This window comes from Saimiri boliviensis, chromosome 4 (genome assembly GCF_048565385.1).
Source record: "Saimiri boliviensis isolate mSaiBol1 chromosome 4, mSaiBol1.pri, whole genome shotgun sequence".
Classification (NCBI taxonomy): Eukaryota; Metazoa; Chordata; class Mammalia; order Primates; family Cebidae; genus Saimiri; species Saimiri boliviensis.
Window position 1 is genome coordinate 134,757,418 of NC_133452.1, and position 14,869 is coordinate 134,772,286.

At 48.3% G+C, this 14,869-nt stretch overlaps 2 protein-coding genes and 2 pseudogenes across 4 annotated transcripts in view; 1 reads left to right on the top strand and 3 right to left on the bottom strand.

Annotated features, from left to right (window-relative positions):
• Positions 1–14,869, bottom strand: part of LOC120363098 (HLA class I histocompatibility antigen, alpha chain G-like) — a 113,675-nt gene that overhangs the window by 87,733 nt on the left and 11,073 nt on the right. The window lies entirely within an intron of this gene.
• Positions 3,814–14,869, bottom strand: part of LOC101050220 (saoe class I histocompatibility antigen, A alpha chain-like) — a 48,135-nt gene continuing 37,079 nt past the window's right edge. Inside the window, exons 5-8 of one of the 2 annotated variants that reach the window (XR_012517386.1) lie at positions 4,981–5,097; positions 4,522–4,550; positions 4,301–4,375; positions 3,814–4,156 (exon numbers count right to left, since the gene is read on the bottom strand). The gene's annotated coding sequence lies outside the window, so the exon portion shown is untranslated. Of the gene's footprint in view, positions 4,157–4,300; positions 4,376–4,517; positions 4,551–4,980; positions 5,098–14,869 lie in introns of both variants that reach the window. The other variant, XR_012517387.1, reaches the window with a different exon arrangement.
• On the bottom strand, positions 5,383–10,003 carry LOC104650427 (saoe class I histocompatibility antigen, A alpha chain-like; annotated as a pseudogene).
• LOC120363099 (dihydrofolate reductase pseudogene) lies at positions 11,600–12,150 on the top strand (annotated as a pseudogene).

A 14,869-nucleotide genomic window follows, 5' to 3' on the forward strand; every position in this document is an offset into this window, starting at 1 on the left:
TGTGATGCTGGGCCTGCAAGTCTTAGGGCTTTCTGATGAGCTGACTTGAACTGACTTGCACAATACCTGCTATTACCCCAGTAGAGCTCTGATTCCTTGAGTACAGGGAATGGAATGTGTTTTCCTGATTCTGCTCTGGATCACCTAATTGAATTTATTTTACTTTACTTGTCTGGGATGTTGCTCTTCATCTATAAAATATAATTGTGGATCTGGCCTGAATTAATGGGGGTGGGTTATTTCTTCATTCACCTAATATTTGTTGTGTACCTACTGCACGTCAAATACATGGCATGATATTGTTTCACGGATCAAACCACAGCAAATAAGAAACTATATCGGGGTGCTACAGCCAAGTGTAGTGGCATGTGCCTATAGTTCTAGCTACTTGGGAGGCTGAGGCAGAAGAATTGCTTGAGCCCAGGAGTTTGATGTTGCAGTCAGCTACGATCACCATTGCATTTCAGCCTGGGCAACTGAGCAAGACCTTGTCTCTGAAAAAAAGAAAACAGACGATGTAAGGTGTCTACATGTACTGCAGGTCTCAGGAGACTCATGTCCTATAGTTTTTCAAGGTGGTGTCTCTATGTGGTTTTTTATGAATGTTTGTCTGACATTTCTTTTCTGTCCTTTTACTTTCAATTTTCTGGATCTTCTACCAATAGAGTATGTCCTTAATAAATAACCTGTGGTTATTTATTTATTTATTTATTTATTTATTTTTAACCCTCCACACTATTTGTCTTGTAATCATAGTGTTTGGGTCCATTATGTTTAATGTCATTGTTACCCTGGTTGGGTTTAAGTCCACCTTGTCGTTCGCTCTTTTCCAGTATTACCTCATTTTTGCTCCGTTGTTTTTTCTTTCCTAGCTTTCTTTAGATTAATCAAAAACTTTTCACTGTTGCAGTCTTCTGAATAAGTGTTCTAGGTACACATTGTCTTATTATTCCCTTACTTATCCAAGAAAGCACAATATTAATCTGAGACTTACAACCAACTGGAAACCGTAACTTCCCTGACTTTCATCTGCCTGTGTAGACAGCCCAGAGGAGAAGCAGTGCTCTGGCTCTGAGATACAGCGGGTGTGGAAGCAGGAGAGTGATTATATGATGAAGCTGTAGCTGCAGAAGCATCTGGGCCCCTCACCTACATTCCCTGTAGCCATCTCCTCCACCGAATGCCTGCGATGCCCTCTCCTCTGTATGCTCCTGCCAGAGTCTCCCCATCTCCACTGTCAGCAGCTTCACCCTTCTACACCCATAGTCTAAAACTATGGCTGTCTTGGATTCTTGTTTCTCATAATACAGGCACTATCCATAAGCAAATGCTGTGATGCATCCAGATCCCGTGACTTCCCATGATTTCCACTGCTCACACGCCAGTCAAGTTAATGGACATCTGTATCGTGGAAAACTACACGGCTTTCCCACTGGATTCTCTACTGCCTCGTTTGCCCCCAACTCTTATTCTATTCTCAGTAGGAGGCCAGATAGAAGCTTTTAAAGAATAAGTCCTGTTACATCCTACTTTTTGAAACTGTAATCTAACACCCCATCTCACTCAGAGGAAAAGTGAATACCTTGGCCACACCTTACCTTCTGTGGTCACATGTCTGACTTCATCTCAATTACTCTCCGTTGAGCCCTTCTGGCCTCTTCCCACTTCCCAAAACACAGACACCTTCCTGCCCTAGAGCATTTGTACAGGAGCCTCCCTCCCTGGAAAGAACTTTCCTAGACATCCTCATAGATATCTCCTCATGTCCTTCAAAGCGTTCTTCAAACCTAGAAGCAACTTCTCTGCTCCTTCTTGCATCTCTGCCTGGCTCAGCACACTTGCCCCCACCATGTCCATCAGGGTGACCCAGAAGGACTACAAGGTATTCCACTGTGGCCCCCAGGCCTTCAGGAGCTGCTCCTACATGAGTCGGCCTGGCACGCAAATTAGCTACTTGAGCTTCTCCTAGCTGGGCAACAGTGGTGGCAGCTCTTGGGGTAGCTTGGACACAGCAAGGGTCTGGGTGGAGGCTGTGGTGGGGCTCATGGTATGGGGGTCATCAAAACTATCAGGGTCAACCAGAGCCTGCTGAGCCCCCTTAAGCTAGAGGTAGACCTCAACATCCAGGCCATGTGCACACAAGAGAAGGAGCAGACCAAGACTCTCAAAACAAATGTGCCTCCTTCATCAACAAGGTCCAGTTCCTGGAGCAATAGAATAAGATGCTGGAGACAAAGTGGAGCCTCCTAAAGCAGCTGAAGATGGCTCGGAGGAACATGGATGCATGATCGAGAGCTACATCAACCGTTGGCAGCAGCTGGACACTCTGGGCCAGGAAAAGCTAAAGCGGGAGGTGGAGTTTGGCAACACACACGGGCTGGCGGAAGACTTCAAAAACTAGTACGAGGACGATATATTCATATAAAGATGGAGAATGAATTTGTCCTCACCAGGAAGGATGTGGGTGAAGCTGACATGAATCAGGTAGAGCTGGAGCCTTGCCTGGAGGAGCTGACGGACGAGATCAACTTCCTCCGGCAGCTTTGTAAACAGGAGATCCAGTAGCTGCAGTCCCTGATCTCAGACCCATCTGTGGTGCTGTCCGTGGACAATATTCACTCTCTGGACATGGACAGCATCATCACTGAAGTCCAGGCCCAGAAAGAGACCGCCAACAGAAGGTGGGCTGTTGCTGAGAGCCTGCACCAGATCAAGTAGGAGGAATGGCAGGCTCTGACTGGGAAGTACCGGACTACATGTGTCACACAAAGACGGAGATCTCAGAGATGACCTGGAACCTCAGCGTGCTCCAGGCTGAGAATGAGGGCCTCAAAAGCCAGTGGGACCCCCTGCAGGGCATCATCTAGGATGCTGGGAAGTGTGGGGAGCTGGCCATTAAGGAAGCCAAGCAGTCCGTGCTGGAGGCCGTTCAGCAGTGGGTGAAGCAAAACATGGCGCAGCAGCCGTGCCACTACCAGGAGCTGAGGAACATCAAGCAGGCTCTTTACATTGAGATCGCCACCTACAGGAAGCTGCTGCAGGGCAAGGAGGGCTGGCTGGAATCTGGGATATGGAACGTGAGTATCCACAGGAGCACCACCAGTGGCTACTCAGGTGAGCTGAGCTTGGCCTACAGGGGCCTCCCAAGCCCTGGCCTCAGCTACTGCCTGGGCTCCAGCTTTGGCTCTGGCGGGGGCTCCAGCTCCTTTAGCTGCACCAGCTCCTCCAGGGCCATTGTTATGAGGAATATTGAGACCCGTGGTAGAAAGCTGGTGTCCAAGTTCTCAAATGTCCTGCCCAAGTGAACTGGCACAGCAGACCCTCCCAGCCTACCCCCTCCTCTGACTGCCCCACAGCATGCGGGGGAAGCCGCTGTGCAGGGGAGCATAGGGAACAGGAGACACACCTGAGGCTCAGCCCTTGCCCTCAGCCCACCCATGGCGGCAGTTTACTGCCTGGGGTACTCCCATTTGTACATGCCTGCAGCTACAACAGAATTGTTTTCCTTATCTTTTTTTCTTTTCTAAAAAATAAAGCCACAATTAGCTCTGCCAACTGTCAAAAAATAAAATAAAATCTTTCCTCGAAGGTCACATTTGCAACAAGGCCCACGTTGACCGCATAGTACAGCAGCCACCCCCCTGTCCCCAGAGCCCACACTCTGGGTCACCCCCACAGCACTTGCCACCTTCTAACACAAGCATTTTCCTTCCTTACTCTGCTTATGGTGTATCTTACGTCTGCCTCTTCTCTCAGGAACATAGGCACCACAAGGCCAGAAATTATTCTGTTTTTAATTGAAAGATATTTTCCAAATGGAAAAACAGTCATTTACTTAGCAGATAACAAATGTCAGTTCAATGAAAGGTCACCGTAGAGCACCTCCTTATCTGAAAGGCAATATCTTATTAACACAGCCTCAGGCCAAATGCTGTTTTGTGGCAGCTACAACACACATGGGGCTGTGCAGTGAAGGGAGTCACCATGGACGTGGGGTGGGCAATTCTCCCCACCTCGTCACATTATGCTAACAGGGATGAAGACACGCCTGAACACATTTCTCTTTACAGAAAGAGAAGTCAGGGTTCTTGAAGTCACAAAGGGGAGGTGTGAACAAATCTCGCCTCTCAGTTCCACATAAGGCAGTTGTCTCACACTATAGAGAAAACATTCATGAACAAACTCGTATTAGTCACAGTGAGAGGTGACAAAACAGCTCATTGCATGCTCAAGGTATTCAAGTCAAAGAAACACCATAGCACAGCTACGTCCCCTCTGCTCCCCCTAACACCCCACTTACATCAGGGCTCCTGTGCCAGGGTGTCTCCTTTACAAGCCGTGAGAGACACACCAGAACTCTGGGGACTATCATTGCCTGAGGGAAAACAAAAATAGAACGCGGTCAGAGCCCACAGGAGATGTGGCTAGAGGAGGAACTGTGGGCTGGGTGAGCTCCCCGATGGGCTCCCGACCACAACATCCCAAGGATCTCAGGGATGGGAGACCTTCACACTTACTTACAGGCTGATAGTAGCTCACTCAGCATCTATCTGTGGGAAGAAAATGTTCTATGACAGGCCAGAAGGGAGTCGGGACCAGAGCAACCCCCCTCGTCTTTGATCCCTGAGAAGTTTCCAGAAAAGTGTAACTGCAGCTCCACGACAGGATCAGGAAATATAAAGAAAGCAGGCATGGGTCTTGTATCAACTGGCCTCCTGAGGTCTGTCCTCAGCAGGGACCTTCCCCATGATTTGTGACTGCTGGGATCAGGTCCCCACCACAGTCACTGAAGTGAAGAATCTGTCATTCATTCTCATAAGTGCTTTACAAATAATTGTTGCCACACAGGGCACCAGGCTGGGTCGGCCCATGTGTGGATGGTGCTTACCAGTAACAAAGCCCAAGGCACATTTCTAACTGGGACATAAAATCTGCAGTGAGACAAGACATTTCAGACCCCACCCCTCAACCTTTTCCCACCTGAGCTCTTCCTCCTCCACATCACAGCAGCGACCACAGCTGCAGTGACCACAGCTCCAAGGACAACCAGGTCAGCAATGACGCACACAATGAGGATGGTGGCCTGGGAAGATGGCTCTGAGAAAGGAGGGGAACGTGAGGGACCATGACCCCAGGCCTCAGCCTTGACCCTGCTGAAGGCTCCAGAAGGGCTCCTGCTTTCCCTAAGAAAAGATGTGACCCCCTTGTTACCCATCTCAGGGGAAGGGATTCCAGCAGCCCCTCCTGCTTGCACATGGTACGTGTATTGCTGCTTCTCCCCAGAAAGCACCACCACAGCTGCCCACTTCTGGAAGGTTCCCTCCCCTGCAGTCCTGGACTTCAAAAGCTTCGTGTCCTGGGTCTGCTTCTCCTCATCCTGCTGCCAGGTCAGTGTGATCTCCGCAGGGTAGAAGCCCAGGGCGCAGCACCTCAGAGTGACCTCATGGTCAGAGATGGGGTCGTGGGTCATGTGCACCTTTGGAGGATCTGAGGGGAAGAGTCAGAAAATTCAGGCACTTTGCACTCCTCATGGGACACCCCAGCAGCACCCATGTGACCATCCTGAGAAGGAACAGGACACCTGGTGTGGGGAAGGGAGCACAGAACCCAGACACCAGCCTGGACACAGGCACCTGGGTTAATGTATTCCTTAGAAAGTTCTAGTCTCTGAGGGGGGAACAGTGACTTCTGGTCCTGACCTAAGTGAAGGCGGAGGGACTCAAAAGAGCTGGAGTCAGAGCCCCACAAACATTAAGTGTGAGGCAGAGAAGAAGGCCTGAGAGGAAAAGTGCTGGTGCCCAAGGCTGCTGTGGGGTCAAAGGGAACCCCTGATTGTCTTCCCCTCCACTCCCTCAGAGACTCCATCCCTTAATTGCCCCAGAGAGTAGGGCGGACCCTCAGAGTCACTCTCTGGTACAGAATCCGGAAACCCAGGAGGATTCTTCCCACACAGGACTAGAGGAGGGCGATATTCTAGCGTTGGTCCCATTTTCCTCCCCTCCTGGCGGGAAAGCAGCCCGGGAGATCTACAGGAGATGGGGAAGGCGCCCCATGGCCTTGGACCCCAGCGCGCCGCAGCGTCTCCTTCCCGTTCTTCGGGTATCTGAGGAGCCCCTCCACACATTCGCCCTCCAGGTAGTCCCTGACCTGCTCTGAGCATCTGTTCGCCTCCCACGTGCGGTGAGTGATCTGAGCCGCCTTGTCCGCGGCGGTCCAGGAGCGCAGGTCCTCATTCAGGGCGTTGTAATCCTTGCTGTGGTAGAGGAGCTGTTCACACCCTCGGCGGAGACGCTAGTCTGACCCCAGGTCGCAGCCAATCACCCTCTGGAAGGTGTGAGACCCTGGCCCCGCCCCCGCGGTCAGCCCCGCCTACCGAACCCCGTCCCCGCCCCCGCGGTCAGCCCCGCCTACCGAACCCCGGCCCCGCTCCTGCGGTCAGCCCCGCCTACCGAACCCCGGCTCCGCCCCCGTCCCACCAACCCTTGGGGATTTTGGCCAAAACTAAAAATGAAACCTGGTAAAGGCGCCTGGGGCTCTCCCGGGTCGAGGGTCTGGTCGGGTCCCGCAGCCTCAGGGTGGATCTCGGACCCGGAGACTCGGGAGGACCCGGACCATCCGTAGGCGATGGGGAAGGGTCCTGATCTGCGCCCCGGGCCGGGGTCACTCACCGGCCTCGCTCTGATTGTCGTAGCCGTGCAGGGTCCGCAGGTTCACTCGGAAAGCCTGTGCTGGGCCTTGATTCCCCGTCTCCTCCTCCCAATACTCCGGCGCCTCCTGGTCCATCCACGCCACCCGCGGCTCCATCCTGGGACCCCAGCGTCGCTGTCAAACCGCAGGAACTGCGTGTCGTCCACGTAGCCCACGGCGATGAAGCGGGGCTCCTCGCAGCCGGGCGGGACACGGAGGTGCTGAAATACCTCACGGAGTGGGAGCCTGGGGGCGAGGAGGGGCTGAGACCCGCCGACCCTCCACCCTCGCGGCTACCCTAGTCCTGCGCCCGCGCAGGCGGGCCCCTTACTCCTCTCCGCAGAGGCCGTTTCCTTCCCTACCCCGCACTCACCCGCCCAGGTCTTGGTCCGAGCCAGGGACTCCGAGAGCAGCAGGAGGAGGATTCGGGGCGCCCTGACCTCATCCTCGACATCTTGAGAGAATCTGAGTCCGGGGGAGTCCGCGGGGACTTTTGAACCTGGACCGTAGCGACGCTGATTGGCTTCTCTAGAAACCCGACACCCAATGGGAGTGGGATCTGGGGACGCGTCATGAGTATCCAGGAAGAAGGACCTGACAACGTGGATAGAGGGAAAAGTGAATCTGCAGGGATGTGGGGAATCCCCAATACTGCACCTCCCCAGTGCAGACACCCCCTGATAGCTATGCCTGGGGTCCTGGGACTTCGCCCAGACCCTGTTCCTCCTGCACCAAACGCTCTGTCTCAATATGTCCCTGAGTCTTTGACCAGCGGCTAAGAAACCAAGGAGAAACCCTGGGCATGGACCTAGTCCCACCCCCTTCACTTTTCATCCTGGAATCCCTGTCCCTGTATGGGACTTTCTGCCTCCCACCCCATATCTGGACTCCCCTGGGCTTTTTCAAAAGAAAACTCACCCCAGGGAGCTTGGTGCCAGAGAGTGAGCTTGTTCTGGGAATGGAGGTGTAGAGACTGGTTTTTTGTTTTTGTTTTTTTTCATCTGGAAAAGTTTTGCCTGAGCGCCTGAGATAGGATAGAGACCAATTTCCTTTGTATTAGCTTCAGTGAATAGTACAATTTTGGTAACCCCTGAAGAATCAGGAATCTTATCTTTAAAAAAGGTTACTTTGGCCCCTTGGTATATAAACGTGTCTAAATGCATTACAACTGACAACTCACAGAGCTCCTAAGTTTTGCTTTCTCAGACTATGTATCTGTGACTCTTGTAGTTTAAAATTACCTTCATTTCATAGCCCCGAGGTTCTGTGTGAGTCCAGGACATCTCCTCAATACAAAGGACACACTGCGTTACTGTATGTTGCAACCAGGAGCCAGTACAGACTTCAGTCACCTCACAGTTGAAGTGTTCCATGAGGTCACAATGCTCCTTACCAGCACACTGTCTTTTTTTTTTTTTTTTTTTTTTACAAAATGTCCACATCTAAGTGCTGTGTGCATATTTTATTGAAACAATTAGTATTTTTTTAAACTTAAAAAAAACATAAAAAGCAATTTGTTTTTAGGCATTTCCACATAAGGCAGTTAAAGAGGAAATGTAAGGAGCACCCTCCTAGGCTTACTAAAGGATATACTAAAAATCTGTAAAACAACGTGTTTAAACGTAACAATTCTGCTGCTTTTGAATTCCCCTCTGCTCCTCCTCACCTCCTGCTTCCCCAGCCCTTCCCTCTCATTCCTCTCAAACCTCAGGCCTTCCTCTCCCTTTAGTCCCCACCACTCCTGAATTGTGGTTCTAGCACTGTCCCATTACCTGCTATCCGACTGTTTTCTCCACAGTGGTCCTCCTACTGTGAGTCAGGCTGTGTCATTTCTTCACCTAAAACACTTCAGTGGCTCTACCTCAGTCTTGTGAAGTTTCTAGAATGTCAGGCAGGTGAGCACATGAGGGCATACCTGGTTCAGTTTAGGTACTAAATTTTTGTTGACTGGTTGAATGAAATGTGATTGTACTAAAATTTAATTCTATCACAGAACATTATAAAATGAAAAATACCGGAAAAAGGAAATATTTTATTTTAAGCATGTAGGGTGCATTTCAATTCATAAATTTATTCCATGTGTCTGTTGAGCCTGTGTATGAATTTTACACGACAGCATAACAAATTACAAATTATTACAAACACTGATTTTAAGCAACACACATTTATTGAGTTTTTCTATTCAATTTTAGAGACAGAGTCTCCCTCTGTCGTCCAGAGTGAAGTGCAATTGGGTAATCATTGTTCCCTGCAGCCTCAAACTTCTGACCTCAAAGGGCCCCCCTACCTCAGTCTCCAGACTAGCTAGGACTACAGGAAAGTGCCACTATGCCCAACTAAATTAAAATGTATATATATTTTTTGGAAGAGGGAGGGTCTCCCAAAATGCCAGAAGCACCTTGTACCTCACCTGCACAGGCCCAGGGTCCCAGCTCCCCACACACCTTCCCCTGCTTTTCCTTTTCTGTCCTTTCCTTTTTTTGATAAACTACCTGCATAAAGGAAAAACCACTCTGAGAACTAGAAACATCTCAATGAGAAATCCATGGTTGCCAGAGGGTAGAAGGCCCTGTTCATTCTCATTGAAAAGCTCAGGTATTTCTGTTAAAGTCTCTCCTTTTACTTTGGAATGCTGACTTCTGCGTCCATCTCAACCTGGGCATGGTGTCATCACCTTCAAGAGGAGAAAAACTAAGTAGTGCTTTGCAAAGGGGCAGCGGCGTTTTTCATTTCTGACTGTGTCAGGCGTACGGCCATGCAGATAAGCAGGTGGGGGACACAGGTCAGGCCCTAGAATTGCTCTCCTCTGTACATTCTTGAGTATTTTTTTTTTTTTTTTTTTTTTTTGAGACGGAGTTTCGCTCTTGTTACCCAGGCTGGAGTGCAATGGCGCGATCTCGGCTCACCGCAACCTCCGCCTCCTGGGTTCAGACAATTCTCCTGCCTCAGCCTCCTGAGTAGCTGGGATTACAGGCACGTGCCACCATGCCCAGCTACTTTTTTGTATTTTAGTAGAGACGAGGTTTCACCATGTTGACCAGGATGGTCTCGATCTCTTGACCTTGTGATCCACCCGCCTCGGCCTCCCAAAGTGCTGGGATTACAGGCTTGAGCCACCGCGCCCGGCCCATTCTTGAGTATTTTTAAAGAGTTGTGAAAATGCCACAGATACTGGCACCTGTGAGCCACCCCCATGGGGACCATGGCACAAGGCAGTACCACTCATTCCCAGAACCCCCTACCTGCACTTAGTGACCCAAGGCCAAGCCGAGGAGGACACCAGCCACAGCGTGCCATCCTCAGTTCCTAGGGACATGCTGCCGGCAGGGGCAAAGTTAACCTTAGCAAGGAGACACAGAAAGAAAGGAAAAAGTAAGGAAGTGTTGCCAGTGGGTCAGTTCCAGCTCTTGACTTTGCCACACAAAAGGATTTGAGAGGAAGTCCAAAGTAAAAATAAGCAAGAGAGGTTATTACAAAATGAAAGTAAACCCTGACAGCTGATCAGAGCAGGTTGCTCAAAAGTGAGGCAGTACTGCTGGGTGCGGCGGCGCGTGCCTGTAGTCCCAGCTACTCGGGAGGCTGAGGTGGGAGGATCGCTTGAGTCCAGGAGTTCTGGGCTGTAGTGCGCTATGCTGATCGGGTGTCCGCACTAATTTCGGCATCAATATGTTGACCTCCCGGGAGCGGGGAACCACAAGGTTGCCTAAGGCAGAGTGAACCAGCCCAGGTCGGAAATGAGCAAGTCAAAACTCCCGATGCTGATCAGTAGTGGGATTGCGCTCGTGAGTAGCCACTGCACTCCAGCCTGGGCAACATGGCGAGACCCTGTCTAAAAAAAAAAAAAAAAAAGAAAAAAAAAGAAAAAGAAAAGAAAAAGAAATGAGACAGTATCTTCCCCTCATGGGAGTCTTACATGATTATTCACGAAGAGGTGGGAAGGGGTGTTGTTTTAAGCATGTCTGTGGTCTCCTGGGTGCATGCACTGTGGTTGCACACTCCGGAACATACATCTCATGCCTCATTAGCATCTTGACTTCGCGCTCAGGGCTGTGTTTCTATTATTATAACGAGCATAGGTCAGCCCAAGGACACTAATCGTGGGTTTCTGTGCTTGCACAGATTTGGAGATTTTTCCCTTCTGCTCTTCCACCTCCTTGCTGCAGGGTGTTCTAACCACAAGCTTAGGACACGGTGTGTGCACTGTGGAACAGCTTGTTCTCTCCATCGACCTGACAAGTCTCTTGTTTCCTTTCAAGGGAGGCTGTGAGCACTGATCTCACCTACCTCAGAAGGACAATGCAGCAGTAGCCACTATGACCAAGAGAGATGATTCCAGAAGTGCAGGACAAGTCCCCAGATGCTGTGGATGTGCAGTTACACACAAGAGGTGAGTCCAGCTGGCTCTCGGGGTGCTCACTACCTTCATCTTGGGTCCTGGAGGACAAGTCCTGAGAATGCCATGTTCTAGAGGAGTAGAATGAGCTGACAGATACACAGCAAAGCTCCGCATCCTTTTCCTTTTCCCTGTGCCTGCCGTGTTCATCAGTGTCCTCTCTCTTTTCACCTACTACTGTTGACTAGCTGGAAAAAATAAAACAATAGTAAAAATTGGAGGCAAACATGAAGACAAATGTTGGCTACTTCCAGGATTTTCTGGCTTTGGCTATGATTGCAGTTTTCCAATTCACCTTATGGGGATGGATTCAGAGAAAGCTTCTATTACAAATCAAAACGAACATGCCAGAAGTATTGGCTCAAATCAACTTTGTCTTATTAAGCCACTTAGTGAGTCAAAATACCACAGGCTGGGCTCAGTGGCTCATACAGCACCAGAACTTCAGATGTTAAAGAGAAATGGTGATCTTAAAAGTAGCCACAGTGAGTAGGCTTGGGGCTGCTCACCGCTGCTGTCATGGTTTGTTTCCTAAACTGCATTTTCGCTGTGTCCCAGAACATGGGCACTGGCAAGATCGGGGGCCTGCCCTGGCCACTGCTGAGGAATGAATTCAGGTGTTTTCAGAGAACGACCACAACCTCTTCAGTAGAAGGTCAGCAGAATCTAGTGATTATGGGTGGGAAGACCTGCTTCTCCATTGCTGAGAAGAATTGACCTTTAAAATATAGAATTAATTTAGTTCTCAGTAGAGAACTCAAGGAACCTCCACAAGGAGCTCATTTTCTTGCCAGAAGTCTGGCTGATGCCTTAAAATTTACTGAACAACCAGAATCAGAAAATGAAGTAGATGTGATTTGTATAGTTGGGGGCAGTTCTGTTTGTAAGGAAGCCATGAATCACCCAGACCATCTTAAACTATATGGGACAAGGATTATGCAGGGCTTTGAAAGTCCTGTTTTTATTTGGAGAAATACAAACTTCTGCCAGAATTCCTGGGTGTTCTCTCTGATGTCCAACAGGAGAAAGGCATGAGGTACAAATTTGAAGTATATGAGAAGAATGGTTAATATGAAGGTGTTTTCTGGTGTATTTTAAGTTGTTCCCCCTGTCACAGAAAAAAAGTTTGTATTTTCCATTAGAAAAAAAAAGAGACTTTTGTTGACTTTATATCTATGGATAATTATTTCTAAGCAATGTATTTCTATTCCCCATGAATCTTGACTCTATCAGATACCATTTATGAAACGTTCTTGCTAAAAGCAAGTGCCTCTCCAAGACCCCGACTGAGTCCCCAGCACCTGCTCCAGTGAGCTGCCGTTCCACACCCAGCACACGTGGCACTTATGGCAGTCCTTGACATTGTCGGGCTTTTCAAATGTCGGTAGTATTTATTAACGATAAGATGCACATACCCTTCAACTGAGCAGTTTCGCTCGTGGGAAATACTGAAAGCTTCCTTCATGTGTATCCAGAGGTTTGTAGAGATATGTTGCAGCCTTGATTGTAAGCAGTGAAAAACTGAAAATAACCTGGAAGTCCAGTGATGGGAAAATGAACATATTTCTGTCTTTGATTGGGGAACCCAAAGCAGGTTCCAAGACTGACATTTCAGTGAAAGCAGTTTATTTGCCAGATCATACCAGAAATCATCAATTGAGGTATGGAGAAATGGAGCTAAGAAGGTAGGAAAACCAGTTTAAAGTCAGTGAGCAGGTTCTCATTGGTAACAAGCTCCACCCTGCTGAGATACAGGGACATGGAAGGGAGAAAGTTAGAGTACTGACCCCCTACTCCTTGGTTGTCAGCTCCCTGTCCTGAGTGGGCGGGACGTACTCCAGCTAATCCATAGCAAGTCCCAGGTGTCTGCAGTAAGAAGCTGCTGGCACGCACGGGAACAGTGAATGCCAAACACTTAAAGCAATTCCATGTTTAAGTACGGAAGCTCTCCATACTTTTGTTTTTCTTTTTTAGACAGAGTTTTATTCTTTTTGCCCAGGCAGAATGCAATGGTGCGACTTTGGCTCCCTGAAACCTCCGCCTTTCTTGGTTCAAGCGATTGTCCTGCCTCGGGCTCCCAAGTGGCTGGGCCTACAGGCGTGCACCACCACGCCTGGCTAATTTTGTGTTTTTGGTGGAGACAGGGTTTCACAATGTTGGTCAGTCTGGTCTTGAACTTCTGACCTCAAGTGATCCAAGCCCCTAAGACTCCCAAAGTGCTGGGATTACAGGCATAACCCACCGCACCCAGCAGATCTTCATCCTTTTTATGTAGTAAAAAGTATAAAGCAACACATGGTTTATTTGAAATATTTTATAATTTAAAAAAATACAGGAGGAGGAAAAGCAATTCTACGTTCAAGTGACAGATGATGGTAGTGTGAACCAAAGGGTTGCATGTAGTAATTGTGATTTAAGATACATTTTAAAGTGGGAAGTAGCAGAATATTCTGAGGGAGTTTGACTTTGCTTTTGGGCCCACTGAGTTTGAGATGCTTTTGAGAAATGAAGGAAGTAGAGAGAGTAAAAGAAAAACTGGTTGGGCACAATGTCTCACACCTGTGGTTCCTGCACTTTGGGAGGCTGAGGCAGGTGAATCACTTTCGACAAGTTTGGGCAACATGCTGAGGCCCCATCTCTACAAAAAATACAAAAATTGTCTGGGCATTGTGGTGCACACTTGTAGTCCCATCTGCTCAGGGGGCTGATATGGAAGGATCATCTGAGCCTGCAGTTCAAGGCCACAGTGAGTCATGATTGTGTCACTGCACTCCAGCCTGGGTGACAGAAGAGACCCTGTCTCAAAAGAGAATCTGAAAACAATGGGACCATGCCTTCAGAATTCTAGAAAGAACATTATTTTCAACTGACAAATCTATATTCAGCCAAATAATCAAGGATGAAGGTAAAATAATACATCTTTAGACAAGCGAAGACTCAGGGGTTGCCTCCATGTACCCTTTCTTGGGAAACTATTAGAGAAAATACTCCAGCAAAATGAAGGAGTACACAAACCAGAGAATGACATGGATCCAGCACGTGGGATCCAGCACAAACAATATTCCAGCTATGGAGCTGGCTTTCAAAGGAAACTGTAAAAATATTAATAGATTAGCTGGGTGGAATGGTCCAGGCCTGTTGTCCCAACTACTCAGGATGAATTGAGCCCAACAGTTCCAGATCAGCCTGGCCACCATAGTGAGATCCCTTCTCTTAAAAATAGTAATAGGTTATTGACAGATTTGGGATATTTGGAAAGAAGTTTACTGAAGAAAAAACAAAAGTAAAAAATAAAAACAAGGGGGATGGGTTGGTTAGGCAATCATTAATTTTAGGGCAAAAAGAAGTAGAGATAGGATGTAAGAGCATAATACGCTGTTTTCCTCAACAATGAGCAATATGTATAGTCATAATGACATGGTGAGTGCTTAGTCCCTGAAATCTGGTAACTACTTTGGGACAATATGGGAGGAAAAATGAGGATAGTGATGGTGTAAGAGCTAAATCCTCATCTTTTGTATCAAGAAATTCCTATATAATATATAAAATAATCAAGAAATGATTAAGCAGTTATGTGAGAAGCAATAGAAGACATGTTTAAAAGAGTTAAAAGCCATTGCTCTGGAGAATTAGGAAGAACGGGGCAGGGGATTGTTAGGATGCATTATAAACTGAAGAAGCTTTTTAACATTACACATATTAATATATACGCATTGACTTGAAAAACAAAGAATAATAATGTGGAAAAGCTCATGGAAGTATCTACCCGAAGGAAAAACTGAGAGGATG